The sequence below is a fragment of the Chlorocebus sabaeus genome, chromosome 16, assembly GCF_047675955.1.
Source record: "Chlorocebus sabaeus isolate Y175 chromosome 16, mChlSab1.0.hap1, whole genome shotgun sequence".
NCBI classification, from domain to species: Eukaryota; Metazoa; Chordata; class Mammalia; order Primates; family Cercopithecidae; genus Chlorocebus; species Chlorocebus sabaeus.
This window is the reverse complement of record NC_132919.1, coordinates 16,784,049-16,794,228: the sequence shown is the minus strand read 5'-3', so window position 1 is coordinate 16,794,228 and position 10,180 is coordinate 16,784,049. Positions and strand designations below refer to the sequence as shown.

The following is a 10,180-nucleotide window of genomic DNA, read 5'->3' as shown; positions in this document are numbered from 1 at the left end:
CGGCCAACAAGGCAGAAGGAACCACCAGATTATAGGGGGAGTGAACCTGGACATTTGTTTTATTATAAATGTGAGGATAATACACCGAATTAATTTCTGGTGTTAAATATCAACCTATCTATAACATCACATATAAACATTTTAATTCCTATGATTGCTGTTTTAAAAAAACATCCTAGAGTAAAAATGCAAGTGTATTTGTTATTCACTGTGGATGTTTGAATCTTGAGGAATTAATTAAAAACTCCTTTTTTTTTTTTTTTTTTTTTTTTTTACCCGAGTCTCACTCTGTCCCCCAGGCTAGAGTGCAGTGGCATGATCTCAGCTCACTGCAAGCTCCACTTCCTGGGTTCACATCATTCTCCTGCCTCAGCCTCCCGAGCAGCTGGGACTACAGGTGCCCGCCACCAAGCCCCGCTAATTTTTTTGTAGTTTTAGTAGAGAAGGGGTTTCACCATGTTAGCCAGGATGGTCTCAATCTCCTGACCTGGTGATTCGCCCACCTCAGCCTCCCAAAGTGCTGGGATCACAGGCGTGAGCCACCGCACCTGGTCAAAAACTGTATTTTTTAATGTAGGAAAAACTAAATATTAATTCTGCTTTAAACGTTGACAATGTGTACAGAGTCCTGAAAATACATATATAAAATCATGATGCAAGTTGTATGTATTAAGGCAGATATTATAATAATAGAGTGTTTTTCATTTTATTGTTTGCAATGTACCTTGCTGAATGTGTAGGCATTTCTTTTTTCTTTTTCTTTTTTTTTTTTTTTTTTTTTTTTTTAGATGGAGTCTCGCTCTGTTGCCCAGGCTGGAGTGCAGTGGTGCAATCTCAGCTCGCTGCAACCTCTGCCCTCCAAGTTCAAGTGATTCTCCTGCCTCAGCCTCCCAAGTAGCTGGGATTACAGGTGCCTGCCACCACGCCCGGTTAATTTTTTGTATTTTTAGTAGAGACCGGGTTTCACCATCTTGGCCAGGCTGGTCTTGAACTCCTGATCTCAAGATCCACTCGCCTCGCCCTCCCAAAGTGCTGGGATTACAGGCGTGAGCCACCGCAACCGGCTGGGCAACCAGTTTTTAAAAACATGCCATGTGTGCTTGAGAAAATTATGTATTCTTTAGTTTTGTTCTAACAAATCAAGCTGTTCGTTTTGTTGTTAACTCTATTTCCTTACTAATTTTTGTCCAACTGACTTACCAATTACTAACAGATGTATATTTAAGCCTCTTTCTATCATGGTTGATTTATAAATTTCTTCTTCTAGTTTAGTCAACTTTTGTCTTTATACATCTTGACTCATTTTTACCAGAAGCATATGAGTTCAGATCTGTTCTTTTTGTTAAAATTAAAAAGTAGCAGCTGGGTGTGGTGGATCATGTCTGTAATCCTAGCCCTTTGCGAGGCTGAGGCAGGCATATAGCTTAAGCCCAAGAGTTCAAGACCAGCTTGGGCAACCCAGTGAGACCCTGTCTAGAAAATACAAAAATTATCTAGGTGTGGTGGCACATGAGTAGCTTTAGTCCCGGCTATTGGGAAGACTGAGGTGAGAGTATAGCTTGAGCCTAGGAGGTTGAGGCTGCAGAGAGCTATGATCACACCACTGCATTCCATCCTGGTGTCAGAGTGAGATCTTGTCTCAAAAAATAATAATAATAATAAATTAATTAATAAAAATAAAAATAAAATAAACTGTGGAGTCTGACACTACTCTGGGTAATGTGTTTTATTCAACTATAGGACACACAATTGGTGTCCAGAGAACTGGATAATTGGTGCTTAAAAAGATACTACATATTTGATGTCAGCAGAAAAAAATCCACACATTTGGTGTGAGAAGTGTTATGAACAAAAGTAGTTCAATTTCTTTATCAAAAATTATTTCAAGTGTGAATAAACTAAACTCCCCAATTAAAAGACACAGAGTGGCTGAATGGATAAAAAACAAGATCTAACTAAAAGTTGTCTATAAGAGACTCACTTTAGATACAAGGACACTCATAGGCTGAAAGTGAAAGAATGGTTAAAAGATCATCCATGCAAGTTGGAACCAAAATAGAGTAGGTGTGTCTAAACTTATCTCAGACAAAATAGACTTTCAGTCAAAAATTGTCACCAGAGACAAAGAAGGACATCATAAAATAATAAAAGCGTCAATTCACCAGAAAGATAGAACAACTATAAACATATATACAACCAACATCAGAGCACTTAAATACTGTATATAAAACAAACATTGGGAGAACTGAACCGAGAGAAGAGAAAGAGCCTTCAATAAAAGTTGGCTACTTTCAATAAAAGTAGCCTTCAATACCCAGCTTTCAATAATGGATAGAACATCTACATATAAAATCAATAAGGACACAGCAGAGTTGAACAACACTGTTGACCAAATGGACCAGACAGACAGAACATTCCACCCAGTTGCGGAAGAACGCACATTCTTCGAAGGACACAGAACATTCTTCAGAACGGATCACATATTGGGCCAAAAAATAAGTTTCAACAAACACTAAAACACTGACTTCATATTAAGTATCTTTTCTGATCACAATGAAATAAAACTAGAAATTAACAGCTAAAGGAAAACTGGAAATCTCACAAATATCTGGAAATTAAAGAACGCATTTTTGAACAACCAATGTGTCAAAGAAGAAATCAAAAGAGAAATCAGAAAACATCTTGTGACAAATGAAAATGAAAACACAGCATACCAAAACTTATGGGATGCAGCAAAAGCAGTGCTAGGAAGGAAATGAATAATAAATGCTGACTTTGAAAAAGATCTCAAATCAAATACGAAACTTGACACCTCAAAAAACGAGAAGAAGAACAAACAAAGCCTAAAGTTAGGCCAAAAAAAGGGAAATCACATTAGAGCAGAAATAAATTGAGGACAGAAAAGGAAATTTTTAAAAGTAGGCCGAGCGATGGCTCAACCCTGTAATCCCAGCACTCTGGGAGGGCAAGGTGGGCGGATCATGAGGTCAGGAAATCGAGACCACCCTGGTGAACATGGTGAAACCCTGTCTCTACTAAAAATACAAAAAAATTAGCCGGGCATGGTGGCAGGGGCCTATAGTCCCAGCTACTCGGGAAGCTGAGGCAGGAGAATGGTGAGAACCCAGGGGGCAGAGCTAGTAGTAAGCTGCGATCGTGCCACTGCACTCCAGCCTGGGCGACAGAGTGAGACTCCATCTCAAAAAATAAAATAAAAAGTAAACGAAATTAAGAGTTGCATGATTCCACTTATATGAGGTATCTAAAGTAGTCAAATTCATCGAAGCAGAGAATAGAATGATTGTCAAATGCTGGAAGCAGAAAGAAATGAGGAGTTGCTATACAACTAATATAAAGTGTGTTACATGCAAGATGAATAAATTCTGGTGATCTGCTGTACAACAACCTGCCTATAGTTAAAAACACTTTATCATACACTTAAAGTTTTGTTAAGACAGTAGATCTCATGTTACATGCTCTTACCACAATTTTAGAAAAGATATTGCATTTAAAAACCTTTATATGAGGCCGGGCGCGGTGGCTCAAGCCTGTAATCCCAGCACTTTGGGAGGCCGAGACGGGCGGATCACGAGGTCAGGAGATCAAGACCATCCTGGCTAACACGGTGAAACCCCGTCTCTACTAAAAATACAAAAAACTAGCCGGGCGAGGTGGCGGGCGCCTGTAGTCCCAGCTACTCGGGAGGCTGAGGCAGGAGAATGGCGTAAACCCGGGAGGCGGAGCTTGCAGTGAGCTGAGATCCGGCCACTGCAGTCCAGCCCGGGATACAGAGCAAGACTCCGTCTCAAAAAAAAAAAAAAAAAACCTTTATATGATTACACTTTAACACTTATGTAAAATTATGCATATCTTTCCATACATACGTAAAAATGAAGTCAAACATGAACTAAGTATATAGAATCTGTACCTTCAGAAGATGTATATTTTAAAACTGAATTAATGAAACAGATTGCAGTTCCCTTTTCTACTGAACTCAAATAGAGTTTCTTACCGGGATGAGAATCTGTGGTTTGTGTTTCTTTGACAAATCAATGATAATCTGCTCTATTCTAATAGAGGTTTTTGAAACACCCATCCAAGTTTCTATGTAGGAACGCCATTGTTTTTCCAGGTCCAGGAGCCCCTCCAAAGCTGATCTTAGGGAAAAAAATGACATAAATAATGTTGCTTAATGATTTTCTGATTATCTGCTGTAATAGCCCATTTTCAAACTGCTATAAAGAACTGCCCAAGACTGGGTAATTTATGAAGGAAAGAGATTTAATTGACTCACAATTCAGCGTGGTTGGGGAGGCCTTGGGAAACTTACAGTCATGGAGGAAGGTGAAGGAGAAGCAAGGTACCTTCCTCACAAGGCAGCAGGAAGAAGTGCCGAGTGAAGGGGGAAGGGCCCCTTATAAAACCATCAGATCTTATGAGAACTCACTCAGTATCACAAGAACAGCATGGGGGAAACTGCCCCGATGATTCAATTACCTCCACCTGGTCTCTCCCTTGATATGTGGGAATTATGGGGATTACAATTCAAGATGATATTTGGGTGGGACACAAAGCCTCACCATATCATCTGCCTAAAGCATTTATGATTAATGGGTATAGTGTCAGTTGCCTTCAAGTCTATTTTGCATTATTTTACATTGTCATTTTAATTTCAAATGAAGTTTTAAGATGTAAGTTTATCATTATCTTTATTGTATTTATATAGATATATCCCATTCTTATAATTTGCTAGTCATATGACTGTCATTATTTATGATGGGGAATATTGCATCTTTATTTCCCTAGTAAATCTTGATCTGCCTAACAATGTATCCTACTCTGATGGCATATGACTTTGTATAAATCTTTCTAGTAGTGAGACTTTAGGGTACTGGCTTTGCTGTGGCATTAATAGGTTAGAATAATAAAGTCGTTGATAATCTCATTCAAGCCCAGGATCTTCAGCTGGTCTCTTCTGCTGAGGCCAGTGAATGTCAAAATGTTCTGGTTTGCTCACTCCAATACAGGCGATAAGCAGCATGGTCAGGATAAATGCTGCATTTCAAGGTAGAATAGAAGTCTGTAGGCAATGTATTGCAAACACTGTTAGGTCCTTTAAAATCCTAAAAATCCAAAAGAAACAGTATTTTAATTTATGTGCACCTAGGTCCTTTGGTCCATAATAAATCAGGTTAGAATACATGTTGACAGCTTCTCCATATTGCTTATTCTATTTAGGAATAAATAAATAAAATAATAAAATATAAAGCAAGAAGCAATATTAAAGCAAGAAGAAATATTCAGGGTTCACAGTGAAACACCAGGTGTAATACAGAAGAATGGTCCAAAAGAATGCATTTTAAAATGTTGCTTGCCAAGACCTCATCTGTACAAAAAAAATTTTTTAATAAAAAAATGTGCCAGGCATGGTGGTGTGCACCTGTAGTCCTAGCTACTCAGGAGGCTGAGGTGGGAGGATCACCTCAGTTTGGGAGGTCAATGCTGCAGCAAGCCATGATTGCACCATTGTAATCCAGCCTGGGCAATAGTGAGACCCTGCCTCTTAAAAATATATATAAATAAATAGGCTATGGCAGTGGTGTCATCTTGGACTGGAATTCACGCTCCTGCCCGGGGAATGGCTGCCTCAACAGTAGCCCCCACTGCTGCCTCTTGGGCGTGAACTGAGCCTCCTGCTGCTGCCTGCTGCCTTACCTGCTGTTGTTGCCACATCCTGACTCTGGGCCAGCGCTGGGAATGTGCCCCTGGCTGCCTACCGCTACCTGAGGGTCGTGGGCAAGGGGAGCTATGGAGAGGTGACACTTGTGAATCACCAGAAGGATGACAAGCAGTATGTCATTAAAACACTGAACCTCCAAGGGACTGGGAGTGGTGGCTCACGCCTGTAATCCCAGCACTTTGGGAGGCTGAGGTGGCAGAATCACAAGGTCAAGAGATCGAGACCATCTGGCCAACATAGTGAAACCCTGTCTCTACTAAAAAATACACAAATTAGCTGGGCGTGCTAATACAAAAATTAGCACATGCTTGTAGTCCCAGCTACTTGGGAGGCTGAGGCAGGAGAATCGCTTGAACCTGGGAGGCAGGGGTTGCAGTAAACCGAGACTGTGCCACTGCACTCCAGCCTGGCAACAGCGCAAGACTCTGTCTAAAACAAAACAAAACAAAACAAAAATAACTGAACCTCCGAAATGCCTGTAGCCAAGAGCGGCGAGCTGCTGAACAGGAAGCCCAGCTCTTGTCTCAGCTGAAGCATCTCAACATTGTCACCTACAAGGAGTCACGGGAGGGAGGAGACATTGTCATGGGCTTCTTTGAAGGAGGTGATCTGTACCGAAAACTCAAGGAGCAGAAAGGGCAGCTTCTGCCTGAGAATCAGGTGGTAGAGTGATTTGTACAGATCGCCATGGCTTTGCAGTATTTACATGAAAAACACACCCTTCATCGAGATCTGAAAACTCAAAATGTCTTCCTAACAAGAACAAACATCATCAAAGTGGGGAACCTAGGAATTGGCCAAGTGACCTAGGAACTGGTCCCTTGAAGTCACCTGCCAGCCTGAAAGCCCATACCTGCAAACAGGACTTGAGCAACACAGAACTAGCCACAATCAGTAGGGTAAATATTGATATCTTACCAGCAAAAGGGAGGGACTCAGGGAGCGATGGCTTCATTCAGGAGAATCAGTCAAGACACCTGGATGCCTCTAATGAGTTAGTAGGTAAATGCAGTGTTTCTCAAGTGGAAGAGGAGTTGCTGCAGGACAACACTAAATCCAGTGCTCAGCCTGAAAATCTTATTCCCACGTGGTCCTCTGACATTGTCATTGGGGAAAAGAATGAACCAATGAAGCTCTGCAGCCCCTAATCAAAGAACAAAAGCCAAAGGACCAGGATCAAGTTGCTGGTGAATGTATTATAGAAAAACACGGCAGAATCCACCCAGATTGACAGCCACACAACTCGAGATCTGAACCTTCCCTGTCTCAACAGTGATGGCAGAAGAAGCAAGAACAGACTGAGCACAGAGGGGAAAAGAGACAGTTCCAAGAGTCGCCTCCTCGATTTTTGCCCTCTCATCCCATTGTTGGAAAAGTGGATATCACATCAACACAAAAAAGGTGCTGAAAATCAAGGTAGAGTGGCTACAGGGTCTGAGCAGTTCAAGGAGCAGTGAGACGTCATCATCAAAGGACTGACCATTATCAGCCAGAGAGGAGGCAACTAAAGCAGTCTCAGGAAGAAATGTTCTCTTCAGGCCCTTCAGTGAGGAAAGCTTCTCTTGAGTGTAGCAGGGCCAGGGAAACCGCAGGAGGAAGACCAACCCATCCCACCTGATGGCTCTCCTCTGACTGCAGCATCCCTCAGGAAAGGAAACTGATTCATTGTCTGAGGATGAGTTAAGTTCTTCTACAAGTGCAACTGGTAAGTCAGATGGGGATTCCAGGGAAGGGAAAGGTCAGACAAAGGAAATTAATGCCTTGGTACAATTGATGACTCAGACCCTGAAACTGGATTCTAAAGCGAGCTGTGAAGATCTCCTGGTAGCAAATTGAGTGTCAGAATTCAAACTTCATCGGAAATATCAGAACACACTGATACTTCATGGGAAAGTTGCAGAAGAGGCAGAGGAACTCCATTTCAAAGAACTGCCTTCAGCTACCATGTGAGGTTCTGAAAAGATCAGGAGACTAGTTGAAGTCTTGAGAGCTGATGTAATTCGGGGCCTGGGAGTTCAGCTTTTAGAGCAGGTGTATGATCTTTTGGAAGAGGAGGATGAATATGAGAGAGAGGCACGTTTGTGGGAGCACATGGGTGAAAAGTATACAATTTACATTGTGAAAGCTCGCCAGTTGAAATTTGTTGAAGAAAACATGAATTTTTGAGCATTTGTTCTAATCTGCTGCCAGAATTAAAGACCTGTTCCCAGAGGTTTTTGGCTCAAAAAACAAGGGCAAACAGTCATTTGGAGGCCATTCACCACTATTTTATATCTCTTTGGGGTTTTCTTACAGAAAAGAAAATGGACAGAACAGAGTAATACAAAGCAGGATCAACAAAGAAAAAAACCTTTGGCTTTCATATGCTCTTTATGAGGACAAATCTATTGTTTGTTTGATTACTGTTTACTGGGCCTTAAACCACCAAGTTTATATCTAGAATCTTATTTTTTTAAGGGTACTAATCAGTTTAAACACAGGGCTATAAAATACTGGATTGAAAATTTTATATGGTAATATAGAGATAAGAGTAATAGGAGAAACAAATGACATAATATGCCCAGTCATAATACCTGCTATTGTTTTGTTTGTTTGTTTGTTTTGAGACAGAGTTTCGCTCTTATTGCCCAGGCTGGAGTGTAGTGATGCGATCTCGGCTCACTGCAAACTCTGCCTCCTGCCTCTGCCTCCTGAGTAGCTGGGATTAAAAGTGCCCACTATAGGCCAGGCGCGGTGGCTCAAGCCTGTAATCCCAGCACTTTGGGAGGCCGAGACGGGCGGATCACGAGGTCAGGAGATCGAGACCATCCTGGCTAACACAGTGAAACCCCGTCTCTACTAAAAAATACAAAAAACTAGCCGGGCGAGGTGGCGGGCGCCTGTAGTCCCAGCTACTCGGGAGGCTGAGGCAGGAGAATGGCGTAAACCCGGGAGGCGGAGCTTGCAGTGAGCTGAGATCCGGCCACTGCACTCCAGCCTGGGTGACAGAGCGAGACTCCGTCTCAAAAAAAAAAAAAGAATTAAAAGTGCCCACTATCACGCCGGGCTGATTTTTGTATTTTTAGTAGAGAAGAGGTTTCTCCATGTTGGCCAGGCTTGTCTTGAACTCCTGACCTCAGGTGATCCTCCTGCCTAGGCCTCCCAAAGTGCTGGGATTACAGGTGTGAACCACTGCGCTCAGCCAACACCTGCTATTGTCAATAACCTTAGGGAGTAGTTGATAAATTATAAAATTTTAAAAAGTCAATTCACAGGTCTGGAAATAGATTTAAAGAATATGAAGCTCTATCTAGTACTTGAGCAGCTGAATTTCTTTTCTACACATTGACGGACTCTTAGTATTTTATTTTCATTTAATATAAACCTCATTTAGGGTATATACAAATTAAAATGGAGACACATTGGCTTTGTAAATCAGTATGTTTTTACATAATGGTTTTATTAGATTTATTTTCCATCAGTGAAAACATTTCTTAAACACAAATTTCATTTCCATTTAAGCAATTTGTAAGCAAAGTACAGGTCCATTTAGTTTGGGGATATATTTAATGTTTGTCTCCTGAAGTTTGTCTTCATGTACTTTAAGATATTAGTTGTTGGTTGGGCGCAGTGGCTTACGCCTGTAATCCCAGCACTTTGGGTGGCCGAGGTGGGCGAATCACGAGCTCAGGAGATCCAGACCATCCTGACTAACACGGTGAAACCCCGCCTCTACTAAAAATACAAAAAATTAGCCGGGCATGGTGGCGGGCGCCTGTAGTCCCAGCTATTCAGGAGGCTGAGGCAGGAGAATGGCGTGAACCCGGGAGGCGGAGCTTGCAGCGAGCAAAGATGGCGTCACTGCACTCCGGCCTGGGCGGCCGAGGGAGACTACGTCTCAAAAAAAAAAAAAAAAAAAGGTGTTAGTCGTCTTGCCACGTTTTAAATGTATGATTATATACCACATATTTTATTAGTTGTTCAATAAGAGGTAATATCCATCTAGCAAAGAAATTTTATAAAGTTAAATACAAGTCTTAAATAGTACATTTTCACTTCTGTATTCAAGGGACTCTAAAAATAAATATTGCTCCAGAAAAAACTATATAAATAAACAAAAATATGTTGCTTCCTATACTGATAGCTCTTCATCTATATGCTTTCTAAACATAATGGTGTGACAAGCAACTCTCATTTGAAAATGTACATCTTTAAGCGATAATATGTCTCAATAGTGCCTGCATGTTCTCTACAACTGTGTGATAGTCACTCATGGGAAATATTTCATCACAATTCTGAATTACTAAGAAAGGATATTCCACTATGTAGTAGTATTTTATCTAGATAATTATAATACTGGTGTGTCAATGGTAAAATCTATAATACTTACAAAGTAATATTCACACCTCATAATCAAGATCCACAATAGCTGGACTCTCCCTTTGCCTGAAAATGATGAGT

At 41.2% G+C, this 10,180-nt stretch overlaps 1 pseudogene; it reads left to right on the top strand.

Moving 5' to 3' along the window:
- Positions 1-6,450: 6,450 nt before the first annotated feature.
- Positions 6,451-8,030, top strand: LOC103242567 (serine/threonine-protein kinase Nek4 pseudogene; annotated as a pseudogene).
- The last annotated feature ends 2,150 nt before the right edge of the window (positions 8,031-10,180 follow it).